This window comes from Oryctolagus cuniculus, chromosome 2 (assembly GCF_051225735.1).
Source record: "Oryctolagus cuniculus isolate XC-2025 breed Fujian yellow rabbit chromosome 2, ASM5122573v1, whole genome shotgun sequence".
Classification (NCBI taxonomy): domain Eukaryota; kingdom Metazoa; phylum Chordata; class Mammalia; order Lagomorpha; family Leporidae; genus Oryctolagus; species Oryctolagus cuniculus.
In genome coordinates this window covers 155,292,267-155,311,283 of record NC_142868.1, presented here as the reverse complement: position 1 = coordinate 155,311,283, position 19,017 = coordinate 155,292,267, and the positions used below count along the sequence as shown (strand labels likewise).

Here is a 19,017-nt window from a genome sequence, read left to right as displayed (position 1 = left end):
GGAGAATTAAAAATATCAAAGCTCAGTGATTTCAGTGTCAAATACTGGAGGTTTAATGAGTACATGTTTGCGAATAATGAGTCAACATGAATTTCTGAGTCTTGCTTATATTTTTACACTTTTGTTGCCATCCTGCATGAGAACTTTAAATTCAAAGAAAACAACAGTGTTCAGAAAAGATTCTTATTTTCCTGAAAACTAAACACTAAGGAAGAAAGAGGGGAGAATCCATAGTGCAGCCCAAGTGAAAATTCTCTTATAAACTTGTTTGTTCACAGAAGAGGAAAGTGAAAAATGCAGAGTGAAAGTGAACATCTGATGGAAGACACTGAGAAAACTTCAGGTCAAACAAGTTTAAGCGAGTGGTACGGACTGAATTGTGCCCTTCCTCCTCACCTCTCAATTCACAGGATGAAGCTCGAGCTCCCAATGACTGTTTTGGGAGATAGGACTGGTGAGGCAGTGACAAAGATCAAATGAGTTCATACTTGGAGGTCCCTGATCCAACAGGATTCACGACAATGGTGGTTAATTTTCCATGTCAACTTGACTGGCTAAGACAGTCTCAGGTGACTGGTAAACAATATCTCAGAGTATCTGTAAAGACATTTTTAGAAGACTCTGGCATTTGAATTCATGAACTGAGCAGAGCGAAAGCCAACACTTACATGGGTGGAAATTATCCAATCAATTCAGAGTCCAAACAGAACAAAAATGCCGAGAGAGGGGAACTTCCCTTGCTCTGCTGAAGCCGGGATATCCATCATTTCCTACGCTGTGACATCAGCACTCTTGATCTAAAGCATCGTGGTATCAGCCTGTGTCCCCTAGTTTTATGGCCTTTGGCCTGGGAATTATATTGTTGGCTTCTCTGGTTTTCATTTCTTTGGGCTCACACTAAATTACACTGTTGACCTTCCTAGTTTACCAGCTTACAGTTAGCAGTTCATGGGGCTTTTCAGCTTCTATAATCACGTGAGCCATAACCATTATAAAGGTACAATATATTACATATTAAATTATTAAACATATATATCTTCTATTGATACTATTTCTGTGGGGGAATAATAACTGTTATTGTGGCCTTTTAAGAGAGAAGGCATTTGGTACAGTAATTAAGACCCTTCCTGGGACACCCACTTCCTATATCAGAATGTCTGGATTTGAGTCATGGCTATATTCCCGATTCCAGCTTCTTTAAAAAAAAAAAAAAAAGATTTAGTTAGTTATTTGAAAGGTAGAGCTACAGAGATGCAGAGGAAGAGAGAGAGAAGTCTTCCATCCGCTGGTTCACTTCCCAAATGGCCACAACAGCCAGAGGTGGGGTGCCCCAAAGCCAGGAGCAGCCCCTCATTCCAGCTTCATGCTAATGTACATCCTGGAAGGCAGCAGGGATGACTCAAGTACTTGGGTCCCTGGCATCCACATGGAAGACCTGGACTGAGTTCCTGGCTCCTGGCTTTGGCCTGGCCCAGCCTCAACCGTCATGGGCATTTTGGGGGTGACCCAACAGAAAAGATATCTTTCATCATCATCTCTCTGTATTTTAAATAAAGAATTAAAGGAAGAGGAGGAGAGATCCCCCCTACTCTTCCACCATGTGAGGGCACAGTAAAAAGGAAGCCATCTTAAAAGTAGCTACTATCTTCCTCCAGCTTGTATCTTTGACTGCAAATGAGCCATGGCTTGGAGTCTGTAAGTCAGAAATAGAGTCCTCATCAGGAACTGTATAAGCTTGCATGCTGATCTTGGACTTCTTAACTTCTAGAACTGTGAGACATAAATTCATGTTGTTCTAGGCATCCAGCCTATGGAATTGCATTATGGGATATTTTTTTTTTTTTTTTGACAGGCAGAGTTAGACAGTGAGAGAGAGAGAGACAGAAAGAAATGTCTTCCTTCCACTGGTTTACCCCCAAAATAGCTTCTGTGGCCAGCGCTGTGCCAATCTGAAGCCAGGAGCCAGGTGCTTCCTCCTGGTCTCCATGCAGGTGTAGGGCCCAAGCACTTGGGTCATCCTCCACTACCTTCCCGGGCCACAGCTTAGAGCTGGACTGGAAGAGGAGCAATCGAGAATCTGGTGCCCCAACTGGGACTAGAACCCAGGGGATGGCGCCGCAGGTGGAGGATTAGCCAAGTGAGCTGCAGCGCTGGCCGTATTAGGGGATCTCAAGCAGTCTAATGCACCCAGATAAACTGACAATTTGATTCCAGCTTAAGGAGAGAGAAATTAAAGATTCTTCCATTGCTCAAATAAATAAGTATTTATCAAATCTCTTACCTGTCAGTCATTGTGTGAAGTACTAGAATTCAAATGATAAGCCAAGAGCCAGTTTCCTTATCTTTAGGAGGTCAGAGACAGGTTAGGAAAAAATTAACTATTATTTAAGCAATCACAATGCAATACAATTAGCAGCTACAACAAATGTTTTGAAGAAGAATTAAAAAAACTGTGGGCAGATAAAGCCAGTGGGGTCTAATCCAGTGTGAATTCTCAGGCAGGACTCTGAGGAAGGGAAAAAGGAGCAATCAGTATAAACTGATATGGCTAAAGAAATGGAGACAAGCAAGAACAGTGCCAGAGAGAGGGCAAGCTGCTAAATTGGGGAAAAGACACATGTAAAGGTCCTGTGGAGGGAATACTGCACTCCAATCAATTCTCATCATCCAAGATTTTATAATTGACTATCGTGAACCCTAGCACGTGAAACAAAAGCTTCTTGAACCAGCATTTTGGCATAGCAGGTAAAGCTGCCATCTGTGATCCCGGCATCCCATGTGAGTGAAAGTTTGTGTCCTGGCTGTGCCACTTCTGATCCAGCTCTCTGCTAATTGCCTGGGAAAGGCAGTCAAGGATGGCTCAAGTGTTTGGGCTCCTGCCACCCATGTGGGAGACCCAGAGGAAGCACCTGGATTCTGGCTTTGGCATGGGCCAGTCTTGGCTGTTGCAGCCATCTAGGGAGCAAATCAGCTGATGAAAGATCTCTCTGTCTCATCAGCCCTTAAGGCATTCGGATATGGCTAAAGAGCCCATGAGAGTATTTTAGGCATGGAAAGCCAAGACACCCTGGAAAAAAAAAAAAAAAAAAGAAGACCTAAATGAAAGATATCTATGAGTGAGGTCCCAGTGGAAAGAACGGGGCCATCAAAGAAGGAGGTACCTTTCTCTGAAGGGAGGAGAGAACTTCCACTTTGACTATGACCCTGTCGGAATAAGATCAAAGTCGGCGGGGGAGGAGCCAAGATGGCAGAATAGTGAGGACACGCACTGATAGTCCAGGAAAAGATAGGTTGATAAAAGAGGAATTACAGTAATCACAGGGAAAGGCTCAGGGGAAAAATGCAGAGGAAACCCTTCCGGATCTAGTGGATGTGACACAGACAACCAGCGGGGAGAGCAGGGAAGCCCACAGCTCTGAGTACACACATCGGCACTGGAAGGGGAGGTGAGTTCAGTAACCTGAGACATTGGCTGGGAAACGGTGGACAGAGTCTAGAGGGAAGTGAGCATGAGGCGGGAAAGTTCACCAGACTGACTACAGGAGAGAAGAAAAAAAAAATTGTGAGGGGGGTACTGGTATGGGTGAGTTTCTCTCTCCACCGACCTTGCAAAGGCAAGCAAGAGACAAAGAGCAGGCATCATTCTGGATATACATAACAAAAGGGTAGAGCTAATGAACTGAGGCGGGGTGGGGGGAACAGTGGGTGAAAGAACTCACAGAGGTCACATGAGTACTCTCCAGAGACACTACAATTCAGTAACCTAGGCAACCCGGTGGAAGACCACAGGAGAAACTAAGCCTGCACAGATTCTTTGAGTGGTCTGTTGGAAAAAGCAGATGAATGATATACACATATAAGCCAGAGATCAGAAGCTAAATACCATGAATTCTGCTTAGCTGTGCGGTATTACTTCCCTCTTGAATATAGATAAATAAATAAATAAATAAAGAGAGATTTACCACACCTAACCTGAGGGTGTCACCTTTCGCATACCCTTAACCCTGAAGAACCAAGCAGGGCTCTCTGGCCACACCTATCTCAAGCCTCCAAGGCTCCTACAACAGCAGACAGTCCACTTAACACAGACATAGTATAAAAAAAAAAAAAAAAAACTCACAGTGAGGGAAGAAGAATTCACAATGCCAAGCAATAAATAAAAAAACTGAGGGAACAAGATCAACGAAGACACTATGACGCCTCCAAATAAATAAAAAACCTCAAGCCAAGATTATGAAGATGATGAGATAGGAGAAATGCAAGAAGCGGATCTCAAAAAATTTATGATAAGAACATTTAGAAGTTTTCAAAAGCAAATTCTTGAACTAGAGAAATCCTTATTGGACAGGATAGAAAATCTCTCTCATGAAAATGAAATTTTAAGGAAGAATCAAAATAAAATGCAGAAACTAGCAGAACAGGAAAAGTGTGATAGTGAAGCAAAATCAAAATGAAATGAAGAACTCAATAGATCAAATGAAAAACACATTAGAGAGTCTAAAAACAGAGTCAGTGAAGCAGAAGAGAGAATATCGGACTTAGAAGACAGAGCACAGGAAAACATACAGTCAAACCAAAGAAAAGAAGAGGAAATGAGAAATCTAAAAAATATTGTTGGGAATCTACAGGATACTATTAAAAAAACCAACATTCGAGTTCTAGGAGTTCCTGAAGGCATGGAGACAGAGAAAGGATTAGAAGGCCTTTTTAGTGAGATACTAGCAGAGAACTTTCCGGGTTTGGAGAAGGACAGAGACATCCTAGTACAGGAAGCTCATAGAACCCCTAGTAAACATGACCAAAAGAGATCCTCACCACGACACGTGGTAATTAAACTCACCACAGTGAAACATAAAGAAAAGATCCTAAAATGTGCAAGAGAGAAACGTCAGATTACTCTCAGGGGATCTCCAATTAGACTCACAGCAGACTTCTCATCAGAAACACTACAGGCTAGGAGGGAATGGCGAGACATAGCACAGGTGCTAAGAGAGAAAAATTGCTAGCCCAGAATATTATATCTTGCTAAGCTCTCATTTGTGAATGAAGGTTAAATAAAGACCTTTCATAGAAAACAGAAATTGAAAGAGTTTGCCGCCACTCATCCGGCCCTGCAAAAGATGCTTAAAGATGTGCTACGCTCAGAAACAGAGAAACACGGCCATCAATATGAAAGAAGGTAAAGGAAGTAAACCTACCAGTAAAAGAGCATAGGAAGCTCAAAGCATATACTAGAAAATATCTTTGGGAAAATGGCAGAGCAAAGTCATCACATATCAATAGTCACATTAAACGTTAATGGACTTAACTCTCCAGTAAAAAGGTACAGACTGGCTGAATGGATTAAGGAACAAAACCCAACTATTTGCTGCCTACAAGCAACACATCTTTCTAACAAAGATGCATGCAGACTGAAAGTGAAAGGCTGGAAAAAGATATTCCATGCCAACAGAAACCAAAAAAAGCACGTGTAGCCATACTAATATCAGACAAAATAAACTTTAATACAAAAACTGTTACAAGAGACAAAGAGGGACACTATATAATGATTAAGGGTTCAATTCAACAGGAAGATGTAACTATTATAAATGTTTGTGCACCTAATTACAGGGCACCAGTCTATTTAAAAGATTTGTTAAGGGACTTAAAGGGAGACTTAGATTCCAGTACAATAGTACTGGGGGACTTCAATACTCCACTCTCAGAAATAGACAGATCAACAGGACAGAAGATCAACAAGGAAACAGCAGATTTAATTGACACTATTGCCCAAATGGATCTAACAGATATCTACAGAACTTTCAACCCTACATCTAAAGACTTTACATTCTTCTCAGCAGTGCATGGAACCGTCTCTAGGATTGATCACATACTAGGTCATAAAGCAAGTCTCAGCAAATTTAAAAGAATTAGAATCATACGATGCAGCTTCTCAGAACACAGCAGAATGAAGTTGGAAATTAGCAACTCAGGAAACCCTAGAGAGTATGAAAACACATGGAGATTGAACAACATGCTCCTGAATGAACACTGGGTCATAGAAGAAATCAAAAGAGAAATCAAAAAGTTTCTGGAAGTAAATGAGGATAACAACACAACATATCAAAACTTATGGGATACAGCAAAAGCAGTATTAAGAGGCAAGTTTATAGCAATAGGTGCCTATATCAAGAAATTGGAAAGGTACCAAATAAATGAGCTTTAAGCACATCTCAAGGACCTAGAAAAACTGCAGCAAACCAGCCCCCAAAACTTGTAGGAGAAGAGAAATAATTAAAATCAGAGAAGAAATCAACAGGTTTGAATCCAAAAAAAAATTACAAAAAATCAGCCAAGCAAAGAGCTGTTTTTTTTGAAAAAATAAACAAAATTGACACCCCATTGGCCCAACTAATTAAAAAGGAAGAGAAAAGACCCAAATCAATAAAATCAGAGATGAAAAAGGAAATGTAACAACAGACACCACAGAAATAAAAAGAATATTCAGAAACTACTACAAAGAGTTGTATGCCAGCAAACAGGGAAACCTATCAGAAATGGATGGATTCCTGGACACATGCAACTACCTAATTGAACCATGAAGACATAGAAAACCTAAACAGACCCATAACTGAGACAGAAATTGAATCAGTAATGAATGCCCTCCCAAGAGAGAAAAGCCCAGGACCAGATGGATTCACTGCTGAATTCTACCAGACATTTAAAGGAGAACTGACTACAATTCTTCTCAAACTATTCAGAACAATTGAAAAAGATGTAATCCTCCCAAATTCTTTCTATGAAGCCAGCATCACCTTAATCCCTAAGCCAGAGAATGATGCAGCACTGAAAGAAAATTACAGACCAATATCTCTGATGAACATAGATGCAAAAATCCTCAATAAAATTCTTGCCAATAGAATAACAACACATCAGAAAAATCATCCACCCAGACCAAATGAGATTTATCCCTGATATACAGGGATGGTTCAACATTCGCAAATCACTCAATGTGATACACCACATTAACAGACTGCAGAAGGAATACCATATGATTATCTCCATAGATGCAGAGTAAGCATTTGATAAAATTCAACACCCTTTCATGATGAAAACTCTAAGAAAATTGGGTATAGAAGGAACATTCCTCAATATAATCAAAGCAATTTATGAAAAACCCATGGCCAGCATCCTATTGAATGGGAAAAATTGGAAGCATTTCCACTGAGATCTGGTACCAGACAGGGATGCGCACTCTCACCACTGCTATTTAACATAGTTCTGGAAGTTTTAGCCAGAGCCATCAGACAAGAAAAAGAAATTAAAGGGATACAAATTGAGAAGGAAGAACTCAAACTATCCCTCTTTGTAGATGATATGATTCTTTATTTAGGGGATCCAAAGAAACTCTAATAAGAGACTATGGGAACTCATAGAAGAGTTTGGCAAAGTGGTAGGATATAAAATCAATGCACAAAAATCAACAGCCTTTGTATACACAAGCAATGCCATGGCTGAGGAAGAACTTCTAAGATCAATCACATTCACAATAGCTACAAAAACAATCAAATACCTTGGAATAAACTTAACCAAGCACATTAAAGATCTCTACGATGAAAATTACAAAACCTTAAAGAAAGAAATAGAAGAGGATACCAAAAATTGGAAAAATCTTCCATGCTCATGCATTGGAAGAATCAACATCATCAAAATGTCCATTCTCCCAAAAGCAATTTATAGATTCAATGCAATGCCAATCAAGATACCAAAGACATTCTTCTCAGATCTAGAAAAAATGATGCTGAAATTCATATGGAGGCACAAGAGATCTCGAATAGCTAAAGCAATCTTGTACAACAAAAACAAAGCTAGAGGCATCACAATACCGGATTTCAGGACATAGTACAGGGCAGTTGTAATCAAAACAGCATGGTACTGGTACAGAAACAGATGGATAGACCAATGGAACAGAACAGAAACACCAGAAATCAACCCAAACATCTACAGCCAACTCATATTTGATCAAGGATTTAAACCAACGTCTGGAGCAAGGACAGTCTATTCAATAAATGGTTCTGGGAAAACTGGATTTCCACGTGCAGAAGCATGAAGCAAGACCCCTACCTTACACCTTACACAAAAATCCACTCAACATGGATTAAAGACCTAAATCTACGACCTGACAGCATCAAATTATTAGAGAACATTGGGGAAACCCTTCAAGATATTGGCACCAGGAAAGACTTCCTGGAAAAGACCCAAGAGGTGCAGGCAGTCAAAACCAAAATTAACATTTGGGATTGCATCAAATTGAGAAGTTTCTGTATGCAAAAGAAACAGTCAGGAGAATGAAGAGACAACCGACAGAATGGGAAAATATATTTGCAAACTATGCAACAGATAAAGGGTTAGTAACCAGAATCTACAAAGTGATCAAGAAACTCCACAACAACAAAACAAACAACCACTTAAGAGATGGGCCAAGGACCTCAATAGACATTTTTCAAAAGAGGAAATCCAAATGGCCAACAGGCACATGAAAAAATGTTCAAGATCACTAGCAATCAGGGAAATGCAAATCAAAACCACAATGAGGTTTCACCTCACCCCTGTTAGAATGGCACACATTCAGAAATCTACCAACAATAGATGCTGGAGAGGATGTGGGGAAAAGGGGACACTAACCCACTGTTGGCGGGAATGCAAACTGGTTAAGCCACTATGGAAGTCAGTCTGGAGATTCCTCAGAAACCTGAATATAACCCTACCATTCAACCCAGCCATCCCACTCCTTGGAATTTACCCAAAGGAATTTAAATTGGCAAACAAACAAGCTGTCTGCACCTTAATGTTTATTGCAGCTCAATTCACAGTAGCCAAGACCTGGAACCAACCCAAATGCCCATCAACAGTAGACTGGATAAAGAAATTATGGGACATGTACTCTATCGAATACTATACAGCAGTCAAAAACAACGAAACCCAGTCATTTGCAACAAGATGGAGGAATTTGGAAAACATCATGCTGAGTGAATTAAGCCAGTCCCAAAGGGACAAATATCATATGTTCTCCCTGATCGGCGACAACTTACTGAGCACCAAAGGGGAAACCTGTTGAAGTGAAATAGACACTATGAGAAACTGTGACTTGATCAGCCATAGCCCTGACTGTTGATGAACAACTTAATACGTTATCTCTCTTAGTATTTTTTTGTCTGTTCTATTTAATACTATTCATTTAATTCTATAATTAATACACAGTTATTCTTAAGTGTTGAAATTTACTGAAAAATGATCCCTGTTAAATATAACAATGGGAATAAGAGAGGGAAGAGATGTGCAATTTGGGACATGCTCAAGCTGACTTTCTCCAAACAGTAGAGTTAGAAACATACCAGGGTATTCCAATTCAATCCCATCAAGGTGGCATGTACCAATGCCATCTCACTTGTCCAAGTGACCAATTTCTGTTCAGAATTGTCATAATGAAAGGAATAAGAGTCAAAGGGATCACATAAACAAGACTAGTGTCTGCTAATACTAACTGGTAGAATCAAAAAGGGAGAGAACGATCCAACATGGGAAGTGAGATACACAGCAGACTCATAGAATGGCAGATGTCCTAAACAGCATGCTGGCCTCAGAATCAGCCCTTAAGGCATTCGGATCCGGCTGAAAAGCCCATAAGGGTATTTCAGGCATGGAAAGGCAAGACACTCTGGCAAAAAAAAAAAAAAAAATGACCTAAATGAAAGATCTCCGTGAGTGAGATCCCAGTGGAAAGAACAGGTCATCAAAGAAGGAGGTACCTTTCTCTGAAGGGAGGAGAGAACTTCCATTTTGACTATGACCTTGTCTAAATATATTGAGAGTTGGTGAACTTAAAACGCTTCCATAGCCTTGGAAATTCATGACTGGAGCCTAGGGAGATTACTGATGTCATAAACAGGAATGTCAATTTGTTAAGTCAGCAACAGGAGACACTGTGAACCTACTCCTCATGTAGGATCTCTGTCCTTAATGTGCTGTACATTCTGATTTAATGCTATAATGAGTACTCAAACAGTATTTTTCACTTTGTGTTTCTATGTGGTTGCAAACTGTTGAAATCTTAATGTATACTAAACTGATCTTCTGTATATAAAGGGAATTGAAAATGAATCTTGATATGAATGGAAGGGGAGAGAGAGCGGGAAAGGGGAGGGTTGCGGGTGGGAGGGAAGTTATGGGTGGCGGGAAGACATTGTAATCCATAAGCTGTACTTTGGAAATTTATAACCATTAAATAAAAGTTAAAAAAAAGATCTAAGTTGGCGAACTCAAAAGGCTTCCATAACCTTGGCAACTCATGACTAGAGCCTAGGGAGATTAATGATGCCATTAACAAGAGTGTCAAATTGTTAAGTCAACAACAGGAGTCACTGTGTACTTACTTCTCATGTGGGGTCTGTCCTTAGTGTGTTGTCCAATAGAAGTAATGCTATAACTAGTACTGAAACAGTATTTTACACTTTGTGTTTCTGTGTGGGTGCAAACTGATGGAATTTTTACTTAATATATACTAAATCGATCTTTTGTATATAAAGATAATTGAAAATGAATCTTGATGTGAATGGAATGGGAGAGGGAGCGGGAGATGGGAGGGGTGTGAGTGGGAGGAAAATTGTGGAGGGGGGAAGCCATTGTAATCCATAAACTGTACTTTGGAAATTTATATTTACTAAATAAAAAATAAATTAAAAAAAGGAAGATCTCTCTCCCTACCTTTTCTAACTCTTTCAAATAAATAAGTCAATCTTTTTTTGAAAAAAAAAGTAAAAGCTTTTGAGAAAATAGAATGATTTCCTATATCAGGAAAAAAAGTGCCTTTTGTTACCAAAAAAAAAATAAAATTATATTAAAATTTATCAGAGGCATCCCAAAGACTCAAATACTCAAAGCCAGTGTGGCACAGGAGACAGTGACTAGCATCTGAAATAATTACCAAGAGGAGATAAAAGCAAAGTGGACCTCCTCAACTTTTATTGGGGTCCTGAGCTTCCTAACCTAAGTGACTTGTGTTGTCATGGGAACAAATCTAGTGAAATAAATCAAGGAGTTAAAAATAAGCATGAGGATGCTGATAACAAACTTGACTTGCTCAAGAAAGGGACCAGTGTCAGGTTTATCTGGGACAGGTCTCTCTGGGACAGGTCTCTGTATTGCTAGAGGAAGTGAGAGAAGTTTCCTCTCCCAGAAAGCAATCTGCTTGTCTCAGCTCAATCTAGTTCACCAGGCCATATAGTCTGTTGTTGCTGTCAAGCTAATAAATGAAGTCTTGGAGCACTTTCCTTCTCAGGATTCAATTGGCTGTGATTACAGAGTGTAGTGGAATCATTCAATGGTTTCTTTGGTGAATGAAGAAGACGTCACCAGAATAATTTGTCAGGAAAAGCAATGATTCAAGTCCAGCAGTTTTTCACGAAAGCAACCATGTGATTTTCAGGACCTCTTAAAAATTCTGCCAAGTGGTGATTTAAAAATATAGCTCTGACTAGACCACTGAAGCATCATTCACTTAGCCCAAGGTTTTGTCTGTCATTCAAGATCAGACAGACCAAAGGGTTAACATTAAAAATCTGATCAGTCATTTAAACACTGATATAAGTTCTTAGATCCTTTAGTAAAAAGAGATTTTGAAGGGAATGTGGTAATTTGCAGGTCTGTGGCTAATGAGATTTAAAGGTATAAAATAAGAGGAGGCTGATGAGGTGTAGCATATCATACGTTACATGATTATAGATAGTCTTGATTCCATCCCTCAATATTCTCATTTTCTCCCATTTCTCGTCTTTCTTGCATATTCTTTAAAACGCAATCACAAAGCAGTTTTCACAGCAGATTTTTTTTTCAGAGACCGACTTTGAAATGTTAACTTCCTTTATTTTCAGCAGCAGGACTACAGTTCCTTTAAAAAAAAAAAAAATGAAAATCATTCTCATTGGAGACTCCAGTGCCTCTGAATCTGAAGCATCCGAGGAAGTGGTCTGGGAGAGAAATCAGGCTTCAGGAGTTTTGTTTACAGTTTATTGATTAACAGTAAAAAACAGAAGTGAACTGGGACCCTGTCTCTGAAAATGGACACCCAAGGAAAGCCAAGCAGAGGAGCTCCTGTTCACTAACACGGAGCGGCAACTCTGAGTGGAAAATCTGTTCCACGGTCCACTCTTTTCTGCCTGTGCAGCACAGAATGAGAAAATGAACTTTTTTTTTCTCCAACCCAATAGCCAGAAGATATTCACAAAGGCCTCTTCATTAGTACCAATGCTAAAGCTAAAGCAAATCAGCACGTAGAATGGCCTGGCAAACAGACGAGAACTACAAATGCAGATCTTAGACCCGACTTCTTACTAACATAGAGGTAACTCATTTCTTCTGAGAAGCCTTCAGCTGCCTGCTGGAAAAGAGTTAGGAAGAAGCACCTGATCAATGTGCGGGCATCATCCCAGGGCCACTCTCTGCTCTGGGGCTCTGGTTTCCCTTCCTTGCTCTGCGTTAGGCCACCGACATCAGCAGGTGACAGATTTCCTAGCTGTATGGGTCACTGAGCGTCCTATCTTACCTACTTAGCATATGACAATATTCACCTTTTACAAGAGATCATTCCTTAAGGTCTGGCTAATTCTTGACCTAGTAAATAGATCTTGATTTTTATAAACACTCTGAGCTGTCAGTCCTAGAGTTGTTTGTAGACAAACCATCTAAATGCCTTGGGACTCTGTAATCATGAAAGGGGAACAGCATCCATTCAGCCATAATGAGATGGAGATTGTAAGAAGTCCAGAAGCAGCTGATATGTACAGAATGAATACTGGGTTACTGCACCCACCCTGTGAGAGGTGTCCCCTTATTATTCTGGCTTGACAGATGAGAACATGAGGTTCAGATATGTGATTGGTTTATCCACAGTCACAAAACCAGTCAGAGGAAAAGACACAATTTTCTTTTGTCTACTTCTACTGCGTTCCTACAGGAGAATTCCTACAGGGGAACAGGGAATGACTTACTGGAATCAGAGCTGTACTAGAAAGAATAAATTAGGAGTCAGTCATGCAGAGGTGGCTGAAGAAACAGTTTCTCGTTTCACATCAATTTAACATGACGGAAAGCAAATTGGCTTTGGAAATAGGAACTCTTCATTCAAATTTCAGTTCTATAAGAAGCCACTCAAAGCAAAGTTGAAGAGAAGAGAACGGAAAATGTTATTTCCTTTTATCCTTGCCACCCAATATCTAAAGCAGGAGATAGTCAATTAATGTTACACAGGCACTGGAATAAGCACTTGAATTTTCTGAAAAACATAACATTCAGATATATAATGTCTCAGGTCTACTTTACATAAAGTATGGCCAAATTGCCTCTGAATCACAGCAAAGAAGGAAGTAGTAGTTGGTTACTGTCAAGAGTATAGTTTGTGATGCCTAATCTTTTCCTATGTATAAGTACAATTGTTACTATTAGAATCTACTCTAGACCGAGCCTTTATTTTTCTTAATACTTACTAACATCTCAAATGTATTATATATATTTGGTTAATTTGCTTTTGGAACACTAGCTCTAAAATAGTTTTGGGAATTAATTATGATAATCACACGTTGAATCTCCCCACGAACAGCATAAATATTTGCACTTAGCTCACTTTTGCTGTTTTCTTTGATACCGACATCATGAAGGAAAATGAAAGTACACCGAGTTATTAAGAGTTTTTCTGAGGCCTGCGCTGTGGCACAGCAGGTTAAAGCCCTGGCCAGAAGCACTGGCATCCCATATGGGTGCCAGTTCCAGACCCGCCTGCTCCACTTATGATCCAGCTCTCTGCTATGGCCTGGGAAAGCAGTAGAAGATGACCCAAGTCCTTGGGCCCTGCACCAACATGGGAGACCCAGATTAAGCTCCTGGCTCTTAGCTTTGGATTGGTACAGCTCCAGCTGTTGCAGCCAATTGGGGAGTGAACCAGCAGATGGAAGACTTTCTCCCTGCCCCCACCCCGCCTCTCCTCTCCCTCTCTCTGTTACTCTGAATTTCAAATAAATTTTTAAAAAAAGTTTTTTCTTCAGAAAGAATGTTTCTAGTCCATAAAAGAAATTACTCATCAGAAATAAAATTACAGTTTTTGAAGAACGTTTAGAAAGAACGTTATGAGAGCCTATTTTTTTGAAGATTCTATTTTTATTTATTTGAGAAGTAGATTTATAGACAGTGAGGGAGAGACAAGAGAGAGAGATCTTCCATCTGCTGGTTCACTCCCAAATGGCTGCAATGGCTGGAGCTAAGCCTATCAGAGGTCAGGAGCCAGGAGCTTCTTCCTGGTCTCCCACGTGGGTGCAGGGGTCCAAGCACTCAGACGATTTTCTACTTCTTCCCAGGCTATAACAGAGAGCTGGATTGGAAAAGGAGCAGCAGGTACTAGAAACAGAAAGCCTATTTAATCATGCCTATTTTATCAGGACAGAGAGTGGAAGGTAGGGAGGAAAAAGGCAGACATGAATTTATTATTTTTCCAGTAAGTTACTTTGGGAGCTGGTGTTACAGCACAGCAAGTTAAACTGCTGCCTGCCACCACAGCACCATATGACCAGCAGTTTGAGTTCAGGCTGCTCCACTTCTGACCCACATTCTTGCTGATGTGCCTGAGCAGGCACTGGAAGATGGCCCAAGTATTTGGGCCCCTGTCACCCACATGGGAGACCCAAATGGAATTAAGGGCTCTTGGCTTCAGCCTGGCCGTGTCCTGGCCATTGTGGACATTTGGGAAGTGAACCATTGGATGGAAGAACCATGGACTGCTCACTCGCTCTCTCTCTCTCTCTCTCTCTGTTTACATATTTCTATCTTTCAAATAAGTGAGTCTTTTTGAAAAATAAGTTAATTTGTACTTTAAAAGGGTGATTGTACAGTACCCAGGTTAAAAAAGGAAACACAAGTATTATTTTGAAACAATGTTCCAGATCTAAGAGAATAAATGCATACCGTTGCATACATCCAACGGAGGACTCTAAAAAACAAGTGCAGCAGGCAAACTGGGGAAGTAATTCAAAACTCAAAATACAAACATCTGGTGTCATGTCTGTATTTTACTTTTACTTTCATACTTCCAAGGCAATTTTCAAGGGCAATCAATATCTTAGATATATGCATGGACAGTAAGCAGAAGGTCTTAGAGGTGATCTCATCTAGGTCGTAACAAGTGTGTGTTTTGTGTGTAAGTGGTGGGGGAGGGAGCGGCAGTGGAACACAACGTGTAGGGAACATGCATTATTTCTTTTTCCTTTTCTTTCCAGCTCCTGTTACAAGAAGTGCTCGCAGAGTGGGGAGAAAGCTGCAGCGTGGATCTTAGAGATGGGGAGTGTTCAGAGAACAGCAAAGGAGAGGAGACTCAAGAAAGGAAGCCCATGAAGTGATGAAGAATTCATGATCCCACCACTGAGCTAATACACATGAGTCTGATCTTTAGGAGGCACACCGAAGTCTAAGAACAGAACCATGGGATACATAATCCTTCCTGTCTAAGACTTGCCTCGAGCTGCATACATTTTGGAACAGACATCGACAACATGGAAAAAGTTTTGAAAACAACTAACAGTGGAGTCAAAGTTCACAGAATGCAGTTGGGAACTTCTAGCCTGAACCTAACTAGGCCAACTACTTACTATAAAAATAAAATAACTATATCCTCAATAGGACTTAAACAAGATCCACATCTCATAACAAAATATTCAAAGTACCTGGGAAAACCAAGAAAGCCCAACAAATCAAAAAGCAATCCATGAACAAAGAACAAGGAGATACAAACAGAGTCTCACAGGAAATGACACTGACATTAGTCAACCCCAACCAGTTCTCCTAATCATTGTCTATGAATGAATGGTAAACACCCTGGAAACAAAGAGAAAAAAAATTCTATATTAAAGATAATCATTTTAGAACTGAACAATGTGATAAACAATGAAAAAATTCACTGGATGAGCTCAGTGGTAAAACAATTTGTAAATGAACTTGAAGACAGATCTACAAAAATTCCTGAATCTTAACAGGAGAGAAAATGTAATTTAAGAAAAAATTTGTTGCCTGTGGGAAAATATAACCTGGTCTAAATTTTATGTCATGTCAATCCTGGAAGACCAAAGGGAAGTCTGATGAAGAAAAAATTTTCAGTCCTAAAGGTGGTAAACATCTGACATTATAAATAAAGTTAAATTTAGAGATTCAAGATTCAGCATTTCCCAACCAGGAAAAAAAAAGAAATATATAACCAGATACATTGTAATTAGAATCCAAAAAACCAAACTCTAAAAAAATAAACCTTAACAGTGGGCAAAGAAAAATGTCACATTTTATACAGAAGAAATATTAGTACTACTGATTAATTAAAAGGAGCTATGGAGACCAGAAGGTGATGGAGCACTTTAAAAGAGCTAAAATAAAAGAATGTCAACACTGAATAATATAATAGTATAAACATCCTTCAGCAAAAGATGACAAAGAAAAGACACCTTTATCCTCTTATGAAAGAAAACTAAATTTTTCCCAGCTTTGATCCAAAAGAAATATTAAAAGAAGTCTCTCAGATTAAAAGAAGTAGCCCCAGAAAGGTACTTAGGCCTTCGGGCATGCAAGTAAAGTAACAGAAATGTTAAATTCTTGAGTATATTTATTAGACTATCTCCCCACCATAAATTCATTAAGTTAAACATCATAGCACAAAACTAAAATTGGAGTGTTATGTGGTGGGATGTCTAATGTATATAGTTGTAATTCATGTTAAAGGAAGGGAGAGGTAAAGAAACATGATTTTAAGGCATCCACATTCTATTTGAAGTGATAAAACATTAAGTTAAAGTAGACTTTGAAGAGTTCAAGTATGCATTTGGTAATGCCTTGACAAGCCACCTGAAAAACAAAATTATATAAAAACATAGCTCATAAACTTAAACAATATATGCAGAAAAGTTGATTTTACAAATAAAAGCAAGTACATAAAACCACCAGAAAGGTGGCTATAACTCTAAACATGGTTTATTAGTTTCAGATAAATGAAAATATTTAAAATTCTTTTACTTCTGAATTACTAGCTATTCAAATTCTAAACATAATTTCAGTTATGTTTTTGATTTTGAAAATAAATGCAGAATGAATTGTTTTATACCCTTTGTAAAAGCTCCAAAAGTTGGACATGGATTTGTGAGATAATGGGCTAATCTGCCCCTCGGTGATTCTAGCATTCCATATCAGAATGAGTCCCACTGCTATGCTTCTGATCCAGATTCCTGCTAATGCACCTGGGAAAACAGCCTGAGTACTTGGGCCCCTTCCACCCATGTGGGAGACCCTGATGGATTTCCCAACTCCAGGATGTGGTCTGGACCAACTCCATCCTTTTCGGACATTTAGGAAGTGAACCCATGGATGGGGGAGGGGAGGAGGAGTCAAGCAAGCAAGCTCTCTCTCTCATCAGTTTCTCCTGTCACTCTTCCTGTCAAATTAAGTAGTTAATTAATCTATCATCCATCTATCTTAAGAAGCTCCAAAAGTGTTCTTTATCTTCTTTATCTTCATTTTATATGACTTTTCCAGTTAGGAAAGCTAGATCTATTCAAAACAGTTTGAGTACCTAAAAACAGCAAAACAAAATGCTTTGGGTGATGCTTAAACTATTAAATTTTATCCTAATCTTTAGTAGTCTACAATGAATTTCAGATTTATGGTATGTGCATATTAGACATAAAAATAATAATAAAGAATTTCAAACTACAAATAAATAGAATGACATGGACTGCGAGTTTGCGTTTAGCTAGGAAAAATCCGTGAGTTTAGAATGGCGTAACAGAAGAGGCTACAAGGAGTTGTGTGGGCAGAGGCAAAGTGCCAGTGACTACACTGAAGTATTCTGGAGTCTCGGAAGAACTGTGACCAGAACTGAGTGTATAAAGCTTCCCAGACTGACAAAAAAGGAAAGACACCATCCTTTGAGCTTAGCAAAGGGAATCAAAATAATAACATTTGATGCAGCCAAACCATCTTCCATCCACTTCAAAATTGAAACCTGTATACCTTTAACTAAAAGTGATGACAAAGAACCCAAAATAAATTCAAAGATTTTTTATTGGATTCTATTCCATTACTACTATAGCACCTCGGGACTGAAGAAAACCTGTTTGTTGAGGATTTCTTGAAAAAATAAAGGCTCCTTTCTAATGCTACAATGCATAATGCAGGGGATGGGGATTATTTTGGCTTTCTTTCACTCTCAAGTGCAACAAAACAATTCCATGATATTAGCAAATGAATAATTTATTTAATGTAAATGCACACACCTGTTCTCAGAGTAAAGCTGACATTTTCGCTTACTGTGAAGTAAAGGCTTATAAACTAAATCTCCATAGATAACCCTAGCCCATGGGCTTTTTGTTTTGTTTCTGTTTAATTGAAAATGTCTGTTTATTCATCAGTCCACTATGTAAAAATTATTGCTTATATGTAAATTTAAAATGTAATATAATAAGAATAGAGGAAGAAATGGAGTTTCTGAGGGTTGCTCCCTTCCCTTTACCCCAACTCCAAATTAGTACCTTTTTTACCACTGGTTTCTGAACATACTAAGATGTAAAACAGAATGGCATTTGGAGGCCAAGATACTGTTAATTTTAATTTCAGTGCCAAGTTAAGGTTACAGCTTAGCTATGAGAACTAAGCAGACTTCCAACATTGAAACTGAAAATTAGATAAACTGACCCACCCAGTCTCTATTGTGGTCTGGGGAAGCAGAAAATCTCTTTGGAAAAACTGAACATGTGCACTTAGTGGCCAGCTGACTTCAGTCATCAGAGGAGACAAAAGTGATAGATTTTAGCTGAGCGATTCCATTTTTTTCTTCCTAATTTCATCAATCACATATGTTATTCTACTGCCACCAGTAACTGTAAGTGAAGGGACAGCCAGATTTCATAGACAGGAAACATGAAGAGTGAGCATTAAGCTTTCTCCCATAAAATTCTCTCT

General features: G+C 39.2%; 1 pseudogene; it reads left to right on the top strand.

The window, feature by feature from the left end:
• Window positions 1–294: 294 nt before the first annotated feature.
• Window positions 295–19,017, top strand: part of LOC100341762 (TP53-regulated inhibitor of apoptosis 1 pseudogene) — a 190,724-nt pseudogene continuing 172,001 nt past the window's right edge.